The sequence below is a fragment of the Falco biarmicus genome, chromosome 3 (assembly GCF_023638135.1).
Source record: "Falco biarmicus isolate bFalBia1 chromosome 3, bFalBia1.pri, whole genome shotgun sequence".
Lineage (NCBI taxonomy): Eukaryota > Metazoa > Chordata > Aves > Falconiformes > Falconidae > Falco > Falco biarmicus.
In genome coordinates, this window is record NC_079290.1 from 82,997,828 (window position 1) to 83,017,708 (window position 19,881).

Sequence of the window (19,881 nt, forward strand, 5' to 3'; positions counted from 1 at the left end):
CCTCAAGGTTTAGTGATGGACTTGGCAGTCCTGGGTTAATGGTTGGACTTGATCTGAAAGGTCTTTTCCAACATAAATGATCCTATGATTCAATGCTCTGACAACAATACTTTTGCTATACAGGATGGAGGTTTACTGGTTCTGACACTGGCTTAATCCCAATCTGTTTGCTAAGACTGATGGCAAGGTTGCGTGTTGCAGATTCTAAAGCTAAAGACCCCTTGTCACTAAAATCTAGGCACCAAGCAATGACTTAATGTTTTTCATTCAGTATCACACTAAAGTTCAAGTTTCAAATCCCTGATTTTTTGAAACATCCAATAACCAGACACTTATTTTAAAAGCAACAGATTATTCACAGTGTTAATATTTTAGATCCAACCCAATTCCTTTAGCTTTATTATAACAAACATTCCAATCAGTAACAACCTAACGTGGTGACCCACGAAACTTTCACCACTAGCAGCTTTACTGACTCCCACAAGCTGGTTTGCTGATAGCACACAGTTATAAGACAGCACTGCCTTTTGAGGGGGCAGGGGCTGGGAGATTTGAGGCAACTCCATGATGGCAGAAATGTCATTCTGATTAATAATGGAGCAATTCAGGAAAAAATAATCACCAATATTGACTTCTAATACATTTGATCTCACTGAACTGCATTGTGCTGTTTAATATGTTGGAAACTTTCCATTCATGTAAAATAAATAACCTAAACACATGAAATAAAGGCCTGTTAATTAAAAGATACTTCACAGTAAGACCAGTTTGTTTTAAAAGCTAGACTCAGAAAGCAGAACGGGTAGCAAACACTGCTTCATAACATAACTGTAGCACCAGCATCATAAGATGAACTGCTTTTCTCTTCCAGTTTATTTTGCTGCCTTTAGAAGCTTCCAGCTAAGACCTGGACACATCTTATCCTCATTAATTTAAACTAAAATAAATAGATCAAAGACATAATACATCTGAGTGGTATATACATTTAATAGTTAATTTAGCCTCTTTGCTAAATTCACTTATGTTTCAGAAAAAAGAAGGCCGGAGTGGGGGAAGCTTCTAGGCTGTTAAATTCATATTCCTACCTTTCTAAGTAGTATACTTTATGATATCATATACCCATAGGAATCTGTCCCTATAAATTGCTTGTGGATCACAGCAAACAGTATCTACTCATAGAAATTCTGTGCACTCACATATATGGGGCATAAAGCACCTGTTCCAGTGTTTTGATAGTTCATTCTCTGCAAGGGTGAAATTTTGAGCATTATTCACTATTCTTATCCAAATTCAACAAGTTCACGTGGGTTATATCATAGCTAATGGATATTACTAACTTACAGATCATATAAGTACATTAATAACAACTAGTTATAATTCAGGTTTCTGTAAGATTACGTATGCCTATTTAGTAAGCAAAATGAGGGACAGATACCACCACATCACAGATTCTCAATAGCTGCTTTTCTTGTGCACAGTACAGAAGCAAGTATTCTAACACCTAGGAATATGGTACTTTCACATTAAAGAAACACAAACTTTATTTCTTTTACTTTGCAAAGTCTCGGAAATACCCATAAAGGTAAGAATATAATGGACAGATATTAAACAAGAATAAAATGAAACATTTGCACCGGAAGCTCAGCCTTCTCTGTCTCCTGGCTATAAATGAAGCCCCACAGTCTTTATATAACTAGTCTGCTATAATCCAGCCAAGCTTCAAAAAACAGCTCTACCCAGGACACAACAAAAAAAGAATCCTGTTTATCCAGAAAGAAAGGACCAGTACTCTTCACACAGATACTAAAACTGTACATATTGATGGATGCCATGGTTTCCATTACAGAAAGAACACTGGCTTTCATGGGACTAATCCTAGTATACATTAGTAGTAAGATGTAAATATTGACAGGTCTGATGTCTTCTATCCTGCAGTTATCAAGAGGATTTCTCTCCACCTATCTCCTGTGTGCAGAACTCAGTATCAGAAGCAAAGATTCCTTCACAACAATACCTTTTGTCAGCCTCTAAATCTAAATAGCATCCTCTAGAAAGACAGGCTACTTTACATGCCATAGCTGGTCTCTGGCATAGTTGTTTACATGTCTAGTCATGCTGTGGGAGAATTTTGGGGCCAAATATTTTTTTTGCTGTGTAGCTGAACTCCTCCTCTCACCGCATGCACCTCACATGGTAAAAATGGAGGCAGTAAACACTCCTCTCTCCCAGTCATAATATCCAAAGACAAGGTTAGACTTTGAAGGAGAGATGAAGAACGACACAAAACACACACCTTCCACATGTACCCACAGCATATGAACAGATGAACAGACACCTTAGAAAAGCCTTCAATACCAAATCCCTTTCCACAGAATTTGCAGGCGTTAGTTTTCTCTCTCCTCGAGTAAGGACTGCCACACAAGTTCCACCTCTGGCTGAGATACCAGCGGTAAGAGTGAGCCTGTGGAAACAGCACCTGAACTCCGTACCCATGCAGCTCTGAAACACTGCAACTGAGAGTCATAAGTCTCGAAGCAGGCACAGGAGTCTTTCCTGAATTAGGCCCTTTTCCTTACTGAAAGTGCAACTATTGTGCCAAGATGTGATAGTTAGCCTGGAGTATAAGACACAAAAGCCAAGAGAACACTAAAAATGAAAAGGTTAGGCTAATTTCCTTGATTTCTGTAAAATTCCCATGTGAAAATCTCTCTCAATGAAATGAGAAATGAAATATAATGGGCAAGTCAAAACTCTTCAAAATATATCCATAATAGTGACACTGATTGTGTTTTTAACTATTGCTATACATTCGGGAACCAGCACATATACCTGTATTATTCATATGGTTTTTCTATCACAGATCTTTAATCAGACTTCTGACAAATTGCATTTTACAAGTCTGTAAAACAATCTGAGGATGCAAACAGAAAAAAAGTAGAATTATAAAATGTACTATATATCATTACATTATTTTATTTGTACATGTAAAGGGTCTTGTTCACTTATTCTCTCCCTCCTTCACTTTTTTTTAATCTAGCTTGCCTAGAAAGAAATATAAAGATGATAGAGGCCCACTAGGTAAATGTATTATTTTTTACAAACATTTCTCCATCAACAGTATTTGATGAGACAGGGGGAGAAAAAAAAAAAAAAAAGAGGCAATTCAAGATTTTCTATTTTAGCTGAGCCAACAAAAAGATAACTACTGCTAAAGAGGAAAAGTGAGAACAGCTAAGCATGCAAGGCATGTAACTGCTACTGCCAGGTCCAAGCAGATTCATTTAGAGACTATTCCCTCCAGGCACTGAAGTCATGTATTTAAAATTAAATAATCAGGATGTCAATATTTCTAGATCAGTTAAAACACATCATGCTGGAAGTACAATTTACCTCTGAATTGTAAACTACATTTCCTTTGATTAAAATACTTTGACTAAAATAAGCTGCTGTATAAAAAGAGTTGCCATACTAACTGCAGCTGTCCATCAGCAAAGATGCTTTTAAATAATTATCTTTGCTGATTTTCTAAGTGTCAGTTTAACTGCACTTCCAGTGAATGATTAAGTGAACTTCTGTCAATATGAGTACAGAAACAGCAGAATTTGGCATGGTTAAAAGATGCCAGTTTCAGTACTGATTCTGGATACATGCATCCACAAGCAGGTCTGGGATTTCCTTACATGCACACCAGTGTCTACTCTCACAGACACCGCTCATGTAATTTGCTGTGTGAGACTCACTTCACTTCCACAGGCACTTAGCTCCACTTCTTGGTTTGCAAAACAGTAAGAGTTTGATAAAAATTTACTCATGCTAACTACTTCAGATAACATGCACCTTTGTGCACAAGCATGAGCCTCAAAAAAAGTACTTGTCTAATGAAACAGACTGTACATTGTATGAGTTCATTAGAAGAGAATTGAGTCCAAAGAAATATTGTTTCATATTGCTATTGTACATACTTCAAATAGTAATAAGTATTTCATCTTTGCTCATGTTAATTTTATTAATAATACCTAGTTTATCTATTGTACTGCTATTGGCACCTTTTTACAATTTATTAAAAGAACAGGACATTTGCTTGCTGCTGCAAGTGATGAGCAGACAGGTAGAACTGCTGTTTCCCCCTCAGCAAAAAAAACTCCACACTGTTGTGTATTGCTAGTAAGCATATGGACAAATTGGGAAAGAGGGTACCAGCAGCCATATGGTCATAAAATGGGAATACATGAACACCCCTATGATGTAGCTCAGTGCCTTTTTCTGTAATGGCTTTTTTTTAAAAGCCAAGCTCCTCAAATTCATAGACATCATTTCAGAGGAAGATTGTTAGAGAAACAAATACATAAAAAAGACGCTGTCATCACATCTACCAAAAAATCTAACTGAATTCTCAGGCAGTGTGTACACTCTCAATTCTCAGTCCTTGCAACACGGCTAGTGAAAAGCCAGGGAGCCCTGAAGGAAAAGGGGATGGGGGAAGGCATCAAGAGGGCTGCATTAGTCTAAAATAACAGTGTTCCCCTCTCCTCTAGTGAAAAACGTGAATATTGAGTGTAAAAGACATGCACATTTCAGTTTTTCACAAATGAACTGTGATTCTTTTTAGTTACCCTTCTCCTAATAATCAGAGAATCATAGAATGGTTTGGGTTGGAAGCGGTCTTAAAGATAATCTAGTTCCAAACCCCCTGCCATGGGCAGGGACACCTTCCACTAGACCAGGTCACTCAAAGCTCCATCCAATCTGGCCTTGAACACTTCCAGGGATGGGGCATCCACAGCTTCTCTGGCCGACCTGTTCCTGTGTCTTGCCAACCTCACAGTCAAGAATTTCTTTCTAATATCTAACCTAAATCTGTTCTCTTTCAGTTTAAAGCCATTGTCCCTTGTCCTGTCACTACATGCCCTTGTAGAAAGTCCCCCTTCATCTTTCTTGTAGGCTCCTGTTAGGTACTGGAAGGCTGCTATGACATCTCCCTAGAACCTTCTTTTCTCCAGGCTGAACAACCCCAGCTCTCTCAGCCTGTCTTCAATGGCGAGTTGCTCCAGCCCTCTCTAGCTGGTGGCCCTTCTCTAGACTTGCTCCAACAGGTCCATGCCCTTCTTATGTTGGAGGCTTCAGAGCCAAATGCAATATTCCAGGTGGGGTCTCACAAAAGCGGAGTAGAGGTCCACCCTTGTGAGACCTGCCCATCATGCTCCTTCTGATGCAGCCCAGGATTTGGTTGGCTTTCTGGGCAGCAAGCGCACATTGCTGGGCCATGCTGAGTTTCTTGTCCACCAACACCCCCAAGCCCTACTCAGCAGAGCTGGTCTCAGTCCATTCTCTGCCCAGCCTGTATTGGTGCTTGGGACTGCCCCAACTCACATGCAGGACGTTGCACCTGGCCTTGCTGAACCTCATGAGGTTTGCATGGGTCCACCTCTCAAGCCTGTCAAGGTCCCTCTGTGTAGCATCCCTTCCCTCCCTATGCACACAATATATAGACACAAGGTGAACAAATATCAAAACTCATTTAAATCCTGTTTCCAAAAAAAAACAAATCAACCAGTTGTTTTTACTGTAGTGATTAACCCTGTTCCCCTGTCAAATGCATAAATAAAAGGTGTACTTGTTCTATAATATAGTTCCTTTGAAATACATCCCTTGCTCAGTATAGTTTTAGAAAAACTATTTGTATTTGTGTATCACTCAGATACACAATCCGATTAGAGCAATAACTCAAACACCACCTCATTAAATATCAAGATGAGACTGGAGGCTATAGAGCTTCTTCAGTGAAATAATCCAGCCATACACCATCATGTCTCATTGCTGGACCCAGCAATGCAGACTGCTTGCTATGCGGCAGAGTGGCACTTTCTAATTTGTATTCTCATAAAGTGAGAGTCAGTTTCAATTAATAAACTGATTACCGAGCTCCTTCAACTTTTTTTTTTTTTTAATATTGCCATTCATTTCTGCAGTGGCATGAATATTAAGATCTGCAAGAGGCAGTCACCCATCAGCTGTCGTTGACTAAATGCAGTCAAAAATCAATCCTTGAATTCATAGTGACATTCTGTGAAAAGTCCGCTAATATCTGTAGCTGATGGTGACAACTCATAAAAGAAGAATCTGTCATCAAAGCTAGTTCTCCAGTGCTGCCCAAAGAGCTGCGATACTTGTGATTTCCACTAAGGAAGCACTGCTTCAACGACACCAGCCTGAGTGAAGCAAGAAGTTCGTAATAATGCCTCAGATCTCGTTTATCACATCATGGGCATGTCTGCCTGATCGGTGGGGGCATAGCACCAGCAGATCACAGCTCCCTTGAGCAAGCACCAGCCAAGCACCACCACAAGCAGCCAAGAGGTAAGAATAAAAGTAGTCACATCAGTGTAGCCTAAGTCCAAGTTCCACCAAATCTCAGCTTTTTTTCAAACCCCTTTTCCTCTTAGCTATCCCTTAGCTCCTTGGCCTTTTTGATATCCTCCCAAGCCGCAGATTCCCACCTCTGGTTTCCCTCCCCTCACAGCTAGTCTCCTGGTCCAGCCATCCAGATCATCTTACCCATGCATTGCTTGGGAGGTCCACTGAACTGCAATCCTCATTCTGGTCGTCAGAAGTCAGTCTGAGGTGACAAAGGGAGGGATTCTCCTCCTCAGACTGACTACAAAGCCAGCACAATTTTTACTTTCCAAATAATTTTAATGGAAAAACAAAATGATAACGACTGTTTATAAATAAATGCCTGCAAAGTGAAGAAAGTTGGAAAGAAAACCAGAGGAAGTTTAACAGCCAGAGGAAAGGCGTGAAGTGAGAGGAAATGAGCCAGGAGAGGGCAGAAGTTTCAGCTCGTGCAGGGAAAGGAAACAAAGGGAAGAACTATCTGCAGACACATCCCTGCATTTCATCATCTTGTTGCTCTCTGTACCACACTTGCCTGCTCCTTTTCCAGTCGGTACTATTATTGGCAAACCAAACACATTTTCTTGGGCTCCACAAGATGGCAAATACCATCAACATGGCATAAAACACAAGCTGTTCTGTAGTAAAAATATACTCACAGGTGTTGTGAGTAATAGCAGTTCAGTAGACAGTCCTTAACAGGATCCTGTTGATTTTAAAAAACTACATATCTTCAAAATGGGATTGAGCAGATGCTCAGAAAAATGATCTACTGATGATTATGAAATACCTAGACACTCCTGTTTTGTAATGTGAAATTCAGGAACTTCCTGAGCCTGATACAGCAACTGTATTCACGAAAATTCCCACTAGCTGCTTGTTGGGGTCTTACCCTCTTCTCTGAGACATGTGCTGTTTGCTCATGACACAGACCAGCTGCTGGGCTGGATGCGCCTCTGACCTAGCACAGACATTCATTCCCGTGTTCTGCAAAGAACTGCACTGCGTGGCATTTGTAGTCTGTACTTTATTCACTTCTACAGTCCATACAAGTCTGTATTTACAAGTTCTTCATAAAGCCTAGTGAAAAGTGAACATATGTTCCTGACTCCAAGACAAGGAAAATCCATTGCACAGGTTTTTACAAAGCATGTAGTACAGCACATGAGTTGCTACTGCAAAGAGAAACAGGATTTAGAATAGCCAGTCCATGGCATTTTTTCTTTAATATTCCTTCACCCATGTAGTAGGATCCCCTACAGTTTGGAAAGATATCTGTATCCTGGTTATAGTTGAGTCAGCAAAGACATCAGTTTCAACAGAATCATTTATTCATGAGCTGGACTTCCTTACAAACTGTCAGAAAACATGACATAAATTGTATTTCAGAAGTTTCTTTCAATTTATCCAGCAATGCTGTTAGTGGTCCTTACAAATATGCTTTCCAAATACCCCTGGCACGTTCTTGAGAGATAGAATATAGCATATAAAGCTATGGACAACAATTTTTAAAGCAAAACATACTTTCAGAGGCCTAGTAATGCTGCCCCTGAATGTAGATGCTATACTATGTATCACTACACCTCAGTAAATGAAAATTAGTTGTGAGAAATCTTATTTACCCATCAAACCTGAATATAATAGAAGTATGCTAGTCCACCTCATTGAACAGGAATTAATAAAAAAAAAACAATGACCAGATAATTAAGGTATTTTTAACAATTATTTTCATCATATTTGATTAGCAAATGCAATCTCAGTTTATGGCACTGTTTTTTCCTTTGTTTTAAGCTACATAATTATGTTGATTTCACATAACTAACTACAAATTTTTTAGTAGACAAAAAAAAAATTACAAAAGAGACAGTGTTTCAGTCTAGTGGAGAACTACTGCAATTATGACATTTCCTGAACAGCCTTCAAACTCTATTCTTCCCTAGCTGTACTGTTAAAATACTTCTTGTAATCTTCTGCTAAAAAGCATCTGTTCCCTATATAATAAGGGGCTCACAGAAAAAGTGAATTTTGAAATTTCACCACTGGGCATTAGGGATCTATGTGGAACCAGAGTCACAACTACAAGTAAACATGTGACTATTAATTTGCATTAACAACATGCTGAAACATCACTATATATGAAACAAAAAGTAATTCTAAATGACAAAAGCGCATGCTTTGAAAGCTGTCCACATGTCTTGCCTTCTACTGTGACCTATACCCAAATTCAGGTACAATGCAGGATGAGAGAAAGAGGAAATGCTCTAGCTTAGGGTGCTTTGTCATCTTTTTCTTTTCCCTTAACATTATTATAAACTGTCTTGTACTGGGAGCTATATAAAAAAAAAAAAAAAACCAACCACAAAACCACACAAACACAGGTTTAAAAACACTACTTGATTGAACAAAAGGCAGTAGTTCAGGACTGGGAGGTGATCCATGCAATACAGCAGCAGACAACGCACCGAAATAACCACAGGAAAAAATTTAGCTGTGAAGAGAGAAGTTATCAGCTGAGGACAGAATGAAGAAGATGAAGGTTAGAGCTGGATGAAAAATTTATATATATCTTGAAGTTGTATAAAAAGTAGTTTTGAGTGAAGGCAAGGTTAATGGAAGCACGTAAAAAAGAGGTAATACGAAAGCAACACAAGTTTACCTGTTGCATTCTATATAAATTGGGAAGAGGCAATACAGAGATTAGAGTCATACATGTTGAATAATTAAAAGAGAAGATCATCGAATCACAGATTACTGCTGTAGGCATCCAGACATACGTTTTTATATTTGTAAACTGTACAGGAAAACATACCAAAATTTGTACACAGGTGTAAAGAAACTAGGAAGACAGTAATACAACAACTGGCTTTTAAAAGAATTTATATTCAACTGAAAATAGTTCTTTACCATTTGTATGTCACTGTACAAAAGTACTTGATAGTACTTGGGATTTAGCTTTTATAAGGACTTAATACAATACATCTTTAAATGTGAAACTAAAGGACAAAATTGTACTGCTAAAACAAAACTGTCACTGGATATTCTGCACATTAATACTAGGCAAACTTCCAAAATAAAGATTATATGTAAGTAGTTACTACTTAAAAGAACTGCTGGATAAGCTCCAACGTGTCATGAAATTACTAGTGTGACAGCTTGCTTCAGTTAATACAGGCAAATTTATCCTTCTCGTGGTGGGCTCAGCCCTGCAGTTCTTTGGCACAGTTTTAAAGGGCAGTGGTTATTAAACACATTTCAGGAAACGCATGGTGGTCACAGCTTTGACAGCCAAAATACAGTGGAGGAAAATACACTTTCTATGTCAAAGCCACTCACTCCTGTACCCCATTTGCAAATGCATTTCAGACTCTGACATCCTCCCAACTCGAGCCAATTACCAGCTTTTGATTTGTTTCTCCCATCAATAACCAACATAGTCTTTCTTTACAGCAACAGCTTAAGTGATACAAAAGTTTAGCAGACTGATACGAAGGAAAGGGAGAGGGTGAGGCAGCCCAGAGCTCCCATCCCACACTACCGCTATGGAACACCTCTGCTCCCCACCTATTTATTTATATGTAGCTTTTCTATGAGGGTAAGCACACAAAACACCCACTCATCTCACCAAGCTTCTGGATTCCTCCTTCAGTTCTTGGATAAGCAACAGAAAGAGTATCCTGCAGACAATGTTTAGGTAGACTAAACCATCCAGTGCCTGTGCTCTGATTATACAAAACGCCTAGGGTAAGCAGGCTACTATCTCACTTTCCTTGCTCTTTAACATTACCACTGCAAAGATGGCAATTTAGATAGTTATTTTTTTTTTACATCAGCAAGTTTTCCCATACACTTACAAAGATTTAGTACACAAATGAAAACACCGTTTAATGTTCCTCCTAACCCCATGATTAATCTCCCATGATTATGGACAATAGTGCTCAAAAGGGGACCCACGAATTCACATGACACTCTTCCATAATAGATTTTGCATTTAGATCTCCAATTCGATTGAGAACTGCAACACAAAAACCACACCACTCCTTTCTGTGCCCCATTCAGTTGTGTTAATATTCAGGTAATTCAGAGACATCACACAAACATGCCTCTTTTTAATTAAGAATATTAACTGTGTGGCTAACCATGCTGTAATTCTAAAGATGTCCATCAGAAACGTAGGAAACCCCGATGAAGCTATCAGAATCCTGGAATAAGAAGTCTGAAGGGAAAATCATGGCTTCTGTTAGATCTTTCTGAATGTTCATCTACTTTTTGTTAGTTTTTCACTAAATCTTGTATTCAGATACAGCCATATTACACCTTCTGTGAAGCATCAAGTTAATAAATCCTTTCCTAAAATAAACCAGGTAAAATAATTAAAAAAAAAAATAAATGGAAGGCACAAAGATTTTTCAAAGACCATTCTACAGCTAAAAAGCCAGTCCATCAGAGTCTTCAAAAACCAAAGGCCAAGTTCAAAATTAATACAATGCTTACACTTTAAACCCCATGTATTCACATACAAAGGTTACACATGTATGAGGAACATCCCTGTACATGCCTGAACTTCCCATCAATACAAACTTGCTGGGTTTTTGCTAGATCCTAAGACATGGCATGACAGCAAAAAGAAAAAAAAAAGAAAAAAAAAAAGAAAAAAATCCTTTTAAAGAGAAAAAAACCTCATAGTTGTATTTTCATCCTCTAACATTATTGTTAAAAATTTAAGTTCTATTTTTAAGTCTGTTTAAAAGTAGTAAAACTTGACACAACAGAAATCATATTACTATCTGGTGGAACGCACTCAATAAAGCTGTCAAACAACAAATAAGATGTCAAATAACTTAAGGTTGAATGCAGAATGGCTTTTGACTTACTTGTTTCAATACACAGAAGCCTCCTGTGGATTTTCTTTACAGCACACATACTGTACTGCTCTGTGTATTTGTGTCTCAAAAAAATAAAATAAATACATTCCTTTTTTCCCCAAGTCTGAAATATACTCTTAAAAAGTTATTTTAACTCACTTACGTTTCCATATTTTATCTAATAGTTAATGATTATGCTCTTTTTAATGATTTTCATTTAACAGCTTTCAAGAAAAAAATATCTATTCCATTAGATTTCACAAACTAACAATGCTGTGAAAATCCAATTTCTTTGGTGACATCTTTCCCAATGGCTTCTCTGGCCGATGGTTTCCATCAGTCAAAGACTAAATTACGTAAGTGTCACTGATGTCTCCATCATATCCAAAATCACTTTAGACTTCTATAGCTTTTTGTAGCCGTCATTTTTCATTTATTATTTGGAATCTTAGAAGCATACAGTATGTATGCACAGATTGCATACATTGAAACATATGTTAGACTCCTCCTTTTGAGGAGTCTAAGATCTAGAGACCAAACGTGTCAAAGTCACCTTGAGCTCATAAATAGAAACATAGGATGATTATGTCTTCCCTTAGATTTTTCTAAAAATAAAGGCACTGGTTTAGCTATCCTAGTCTATTTTGCTTGCATTCAAATTTTCTAGTACCCCCACAGGTGCTTAAGGGGAAAGTTTCTGACTATTCCTACATTTTATGCTTCACAGTATATTCACTGGTGTCAAAGCAACAGCCCATGGAAAACTCCCTCCCCACTGTACCAGGCAAGGCTGTATGACCTGCGGTCAGAACATTCTTCACTAGTGTCGCCTAAGACTACCCAGATCTACACCCAAAAGCCATATAGTATGGTCTGCGCCCCTTTTTGCACTCCTTCTGTACACCTTCACATCCTCACATACTGCATTTCTCAAAAAAACAAATGCACACATGGCAAAGCATTCTACGAGTCCTTTCCTGAAATAACCACAACACCAATACATATGACAGTTGGGTGTCATACACTTTGCTGGGAGGACCACATGCCCACTTAGACAACAGCCCATAACAATAAGCAAAGGCATTCCCCTAGGTAGACTAGAATAGCCTCCAGTCCACTTTGCTGGCCTGCCCCTTCATCTTTCCCCATACCAAGTCTATGCCCCTGCTCCAACGCCACACCCTGAACAAAGACCCTAGGTCCCAAGCAATCTAGATCTTCCCAGAAGTCAGCTGTGTCAAAGCTTAGTCCAATACCAGCCGACCACAGCATGCCTCAACACCCTGATCCATGCACTCACTCATGATTGGTACCATTTTCTCCCTCGAGTCATCCCCTATCCCAAATGGAAACCAGCCACCAGCTGCATTTTTAAGACCACCATAGTTTCTGTACGCAAAGGGTAAAGTCTGGAGGAAGCTATGCTTATTAGAACACACTGCATCTCCTGCCACACACAGATCTTGCCCTTTCCATCTCCATCCACTGGAGTCCAGCTTCCTTCTCCCCTTTCCTCAATATCCTGCAGAGAAGCCACGCAACAACCTGCTTCTGCTGAGCTATGCAGACCCATCTCAGTCATAAGCTGGGTGCTGGCTAACCCAGGCTATGAACATGCACCAGCAACGTAATTTGATAAAAGGTATCACAAGATCCCACTCACTCCTCAGCAGCAAGAATGACGGCACATATGTAACCCACTCCCTTAGTTCATCCCAAGCTGCAGACCAGCCAACCAATGCACTCATGACAAGGCAGACTAACCCTTTTGCCCATTTGCTTAGGGATACAAAAATTTGGTGTACTACACTGGATGCACTGACACCTGAGAAGGGTGGGTTAAAAGACAAGAAAGAAAGGTCTCTGCATGACTGTAGATAGCCCTGCCCTACCCACCACTCCAGCAACATTTTTAGAAGCAGCAAAGAGGCCAGTTTAATTTTAAAACACAAAAGATCCCAAAGTGCTCTTCATGGGATCTGCTAAAAGCATTTTCACACTGGCAACTGAGGCTTCCACTGAGACTAGTACAGGTTTCTCCTCTCCTTTTAATCACAAAACCTTGGTAAACAATGACAGGACCACTCAGTGCCTATCATGGAGGTTATGTTGCAGAGTCATGGCACGTATCACACGTAAGAAAGAAAGCTAGGAAAGTCATATCCAGGACGCTGTGAGTGGTTGTGGAATAGCCCATTCCTTCTTGATGTGTCCCAAGACAGGTGACCAGCTACCCCACTGCGTGAATGCCACCCTCCACTGTGCCCTAAGGAATGGTGGATTCCAGAGTAAGGGAATGCATTAGCCCCCCCTACAAATCAAAGCTCTCAGCTTCCCAGTCACTGTAGACCTCAGTGCCTCTTTTCTGAGGCAACCAAAACATTTTTTGATCAGTAGGAGATGGCATTAATTTAAAAACAAAGAAAGTGCTAAAACAGTACCTTCCTTTCTTGTACTTATTTTTACTTCTTTTCTCAGCCTGTCAGTGGTATTACGTATGCTCTTATTTCCTACAATCTCCATCTCTTCTGCTCTTCTGTAATCCCTTTGCAGTTAAATGTCTTCTCCTTTATTTACCAGACCTCTGCATTGATGTCATTTGCATATTACTACAGAAAGACATGTTAAATCTACTTCCAGAACAAACAGTCCAAATAAGCTCTAGAAGGAATACCAAGTAAAATGGCCATTAAGAAAAAAGAACCAAAAAAACCCCAAAACAAAACAACCACATGAAACCCTTGTAAACAGCCTCTTTCCTTGTAAACAAGGAAAAACACAAGTACAATAAAATGTCTTACAAGTCCAACTAAAACTTGCCCTTTGGCTGCAGGTGTGGTGTTGATTAAGTCAGAGCAGAAATGTATCAGTTTATGTAGCAGTAGTGCAATGCAATACAAGCATCATAGGTATGAGAAGGGTCTATGGAATGCAATTATTGGAATTCAAAATAAAGAGCCCAGAAGGAAACTGCTGAGGATGCAAGGCCTTTCCACTGGGAACCTTGTGTAATAATGAAATGCAGGATTTGACCTAGAAAGAGGCAAAAAGGAAAAGAGCTGGACACAAAGAACACCAATCAAACCAAGAAACTTGTTGATATTGTATGCATCTGGCTAAGTAAAAAATTGGCAATTTATGGCAGCACTAGAAAACGCATAACTCAAGACAGATTTAAAATGTGAATGATACTCAACTCATCCAAGAGTAATAACCAACTTTCTAGTATGGTGTGCTTGCTATGCTCTACCTCAGAATGCTTTACCGAAGAGAGAGGATTGGACCTGCATCCTACTGAAGAGTCCCAAAAGCAAAGTTTGGATACAGCAAGAGGTACTCTCCATCCTTTCATACCTGGCCAACTCATCTGTTACATATCACTTCACTCTGATGTTGATGTGGCAGCTGCAGAGTGATCTAACAGAAAATGTATATTGCTAAATGCACCATGATGCATTCTGGTTTTTAAATTGTTAACTTTTTGAATATAAAAGATCATATTTTATCATGTATTAGTTCAATCACTACAGCCTTATCAATTTCTACAACTAATAATATAACTATGGAAAAGTACATCTCTTTCACATGGGCAATCCTGTACAGAGTTCATAGTTCTTGCTTTTTTAAGACACAAACCTGTATTTATACTGTAAGAAATACATCATATAGAAATATGTTGAAAATACAAATTGAAACATGACACACTCACTGTGCAAAGTCTTTGCAAACCTCCAGTGCTCTGTAAATAATAAACTGAAGCAGAGGTCATCTCATCAGGTTAATCATGAGCTGTACTTCCAAAATATAGTTTGTTCCAGCTAGGCTGTGCTATCTAGTACACAGATAAACAGGGATTTCAATTTCCAGGGCTGTCAAGCTTGCATGTTTTCCAGCACTGGATTCCACCATATTTTATAAAGATGCAATATGAAGCTGAGTGAAAAATAATTCAAACTGTGGTCTGCAACTGTGGTATTGCAGAAAGGGCTTCCAGACCAAATACATTATACACACTATGTTCATGCACACACTGCAAGTACAAAATTCTGTGTCATGCCGGGGGTGGGGGGGGAACACAACACACACCAAACCTGGAGGAAAAAGCACAATTCAAAGGGTCTCAAAACAGTGCCCTTTCCTACAAATTCTTATGACATTTTCAATAATCAAGACAAAAGAAAGCAACCCATGAGACTTCAGGCAGTTGAGAGAGATCTGGAATAAAGGCAGCATTTCTATCGCAAGAAGTGTGACTCAGGGGAGGGCAGTTGTTCCAGTGGGGGGAAGCTGAACCTTATTCCTAACTAGATTTTTGAGAAAGAAAAAAAAATTATAAATCAAAGACCATTTAGTTTCACACCAGGTGTTAAAACCCTGCTTCTAGATGCCATTAATCTCAGAGATTTAGCAACAGGCTTTAATGGGAAGAATCTCATTCTCTGTAGCAAGAAACAAAAGATCTTTCCATTAGACACAATGACCTCATCTGTCCCTCTCTGATCCTCCTTCACCTCATATGCAGAATCAAGTACAGCACAATTCATCACTTCAATACAAAGCTGTTTGCAGCTCAGTGGTCCACAGTTACGTTACATACCAAGCACAGAGTTTTTGAAAGAGAATGAAGCTACTTCGTTCCACTCTGTAAAAGCTATGGCTGCTTTGAAGCAATGTGGGTTCATTTTAACAAGCAACAGCTACTGCTGACAAACTTTCATTGTTATCGTTCATTTGTTAAAATCCCCGAAGTGTAGCAGGAAGTGAAACCTCCCACCATCGCATACACAGTGCCACAAGGAAAAGGTAGAAGGGCCATAAGGAAGGGCTCTTCGTCACTGATGGACAGCTCAAAGAATTAGGTAGGTAGGGAAATGGCTCACCTAAGCAATACTTTTAATTGGTAATGACCTCTGTTATAATCTTCTCCCTTTTTCCCTTGTAATTGCTCTTATTCTGTAATTCCCCTCCACGTAACTAAAACCACACCCTTGTATCCCCTCTTCCTGCAAGAGAAATACTCTCCTCAGGACTCTGCACATCGCTGTTTGAAATATTCATGTCATTGTCTTTGCAAGTTTTGGACATGCTAGTTAGAAATACTCTGTGTCTCCATTTCAACTGCTTTAGTCTTGCTTTTGCTACTGTTTTAGCAAAATTAATTTTTACCAAGAACAACTATGCTCTCTAATGAAGAAACATTGTTCTCCCCACTATATTTTCTGATTTCAAGTCCCCTCAGAAGACTTCCCAGAGGAAGTACAGATAGTGGTACCGGAAATTTAAACACTTTTTAATACTTCCATGGACATGTACTTGTCAGGTCCATAAACCCTGACTGAAAACCAAAGACACTGTTTCTTTCATTCCCACTGTCTGCTCCTCTCTAAACTCCTAAAATCCTGTTAATTCTCAAGAACTTTAGTCCGTAGTTTCGCATCCTTGCTTGCCTTTTCCCATTCAATTCCCTCAGTTCAATCTACTTATTTTCCACTAATCTTCTCCTATAACCCTCTCTCTTCCAGCTGCCTTATCCGTTTTGGCCATTTCAGCCGCTATCATTATGCAACACTGTCACTTTTAGCCTTGCCCCCTTGATTGTCATAACTTAACTCCAACATTTTGCCCCTCTAGCTAACTTGCAAATACAAAAGTATCTCCAAGCTCAGTACTTTTTTCTCATTTTCTTTGTACTGTACTCTCTCAAGGCTTTGCCATTTCATCTTGCTTATCTCTCCCCACAAAGACTACTGTCTCTGCACCGAAATGGGTGTCACCAGGACTTACGCAGTGAGAAAAGGCGCTTTGGTAATTCTTTGCTCTCTCACAGGCAGTACAGACTGTGCAGGGAACACAGTAAGAAAAAAAAGTGAGATTTTTGGACTAAGAACTGAAGTCTCAATGCAACAGGTTGAACATATTAAGATGAATTTATTTGTAATTTATCAAGTGCCAAAATAAGCTAAAAAGCACTTGCCTTACAATGAGGGAAAAGTCTCTGAGCTCAATATGAGACCTCAAGTTACATGATAGCTTAATATTTTTACAAATATTTTTATCAACAGAGTTCTCTTCTGGGACCTTGCAACCTTACTATTTATAAAATAGCACATAAGAACTGCCACAGTGGGCCAGGATGGATGTCTAGCCCAAACGGAATGACAAACTGGCTCAGACTAAATATCCAGCCTGACCTGCTAACCTGCATCCAGGGGCAGCCAAGAGTAGCTAAGGGAACAGTGAAAACCAGAGCAGTCACATAGAAATATTCTCTTCCAATCCCTGCAAAACACTTATCACACAGCTTTCTGCAATTTGCAGCTCAGTAACTTCCTTGACTAGAGGCGATACCTTTTCTTGTCACTTTTTTTCTTCCTCCTTTTTACTTTTCCACCTCCTTTTCCAACTTTACTCAGGAGCTCTTTATACTCAGGCAGCATGCACAGCATCCTATGACAAAGAATTTCAGAACTGACTTACACACTATGCAAAGAAAAAATTATTTTCCTAGCTTTGAAACTGCTCCTACGTGTTTCACCTGGTATCTCGTCTAATACAAAAATCAGGTGGCACTGAGTATTCATTTCCTATTCACACACCTCACAGCTCTTATGATTTTATAGACCTCTAGCATTAGCATCTGGCCACTATTTCTTTTCCAGTCTGGAGACTCATCTGTGCTAGTTGTTCTTGCATGGACGCCGTTCCACAGACACCTCCTGCATCCTGCTGCCTTTCTTTATTCTTGTTGCCCTTCTCTGAACCTTTTCCAGTTCTACTCCACTTGTTCTGAGATAAAAGAGCCCTGAACAGCACACTATATTGAAGATGCAAACACACCACAGATTTACAGTGTCCTAATGATATTTTGATCTCTCTCTTTTCAAAGCAACTCCTGATATAAAATTGCTTTTTGACTGCTACTAAAGTATAGAGCTGATTTTTTTTTCTTCTTCATTAAATTACTGCTTCCAGTCCCAAGATCTCAGGCCAGCTCAAAATATTTTACCACTACTGATGCTGAATTTCATCCCCCATTTTAATGGTTGCTTAGTTCTATAAGGTTATTTTGCAGTTTTTCAGCCTACCCCCTTTTCTTTTACCTTCTTTTGCCCAGAATAACAGTTTCAGAAACAAATCTTGTCACCACACTTCTGTTCCAAGCCACTTGTGAAGATCCCCCGAGCACTCACAGAGATCTCTGTGGAAATCTACTGGTGACTTCCAACATATTTTAATCCTGGTGTTTTGTTTCTTACCATTTAACCAAATATTTACATAGTTGGCAGGCCTCCCCGCTAACCTGTGACTGTTTAGTTCCTTTAAAAGTTTTTTAAGAGGATTTTGAATACAAAATAAAATTTAAGCAGAGCAATACATGGTAAAATCCCTCTCATCTGCATGCTGGTTACCTGCTTCAAATGGCCACAGCAATTTAGCATGACTTTACTTCAAATCACAAAAATGCTGGCTGGAAGGGATGATCTCTGGGAGTCACCCAGTCTGTGCAACCAATAAAAGCCACAGTAGGTCAGGTCAGCTGTAGCATTGTTCAACTAAGACGTGAAAGCCTCCATCGAGAGAGATGCCACCCCCCACCTCCCTGGGTAACTTTTTCCAGTGCTGCACTAGCCTCCTTGTGAAAAAGATTTTCATGCAGTGCCCAATCAGAACATTTCAATCTGCCATCTGTGGATGTTAACCCCATTATGTGGTTTGTCACTACCAAGAACATTGGCTCTTTCATCTTTGTAAGCACCCTTCAAGTAGTTGAAAGCTAATATTAACATATTTCTAAATCTCCTCTCCATCAGGCTCTCCTTCACAGAAATCAAATCTTCCTCTGTATCTCCATCATATTTGTACAACGCCCTTTTTAAAACAATTACTAATCTAATTTTTTAATTAATGCACTCAATTTAAACAAAAGGCCTATTGGTTTCTAGACTCCCCAATTCCACATGAATGTTTTCTAAAACATGGCATCAAATTAGACATCAAGTTCTGAACTGCTGAGAGACTTAAAAGCATGAGGCTGCATGCCACAGCCTGTAGCTGGTCTGTTTCACTCTTCCATTCCTTGAAAACTAGGGTATGCTACATCTGGACCTGTTAAATTGGCAACATGCAATTTGTTCCACAATCTTTCCTACAGATGCATCCAGATGAGAAAGGGAATCTCGTAAGCCTCCCATAAGAAGGGTTCCAAAACAGGAACCACCCTATGCTTTTCAGTGGTGAGCACATACACACCAGAATTACTCAGTTTTATGCCGTGATACTATCTCAGATCATTCATTTCCTAATGACATCATACACAGGCCACACAGATCCTTCAACTGGCTTCCTGCTACTGGTGTGGTTGAAAAAGACATGTATTAATTTTATGTTTAGCCTGACAGGGGGATATTTTGGTCCTATTTCCTTCTTTGAACATAGCCACAGCTTTTTTTAAGATGTCTTCTTGCTTTTAATAGTCTCCTCTACCTTGTCATTTTGCTATAAAGGCTTCCTTTTCCTAAGTCATTTTTAGACTGATGGTAAGCATTTGTGTGGAGCCTCCAAAACAGCATCCTGAAATAGTGTCTCTGCCACCTATGAACGTGTTACTCTTACAGTTGCCCTTTCG

General features: G+C 39.3%; 1 protein-coding gene across 5 annotated transcripts in view; it reads right to left on the reverse strand.

Moving 5' to 3' along the window:
- The window catches only part of SEMA5A (semaphorin 5A), a 350,205-nt gene that overhangs the window by 241,607 nt on the left and 88,717 nt on the right, over positions 1-19,881 (reverse strand). The window lies entirely within an intron of this gene.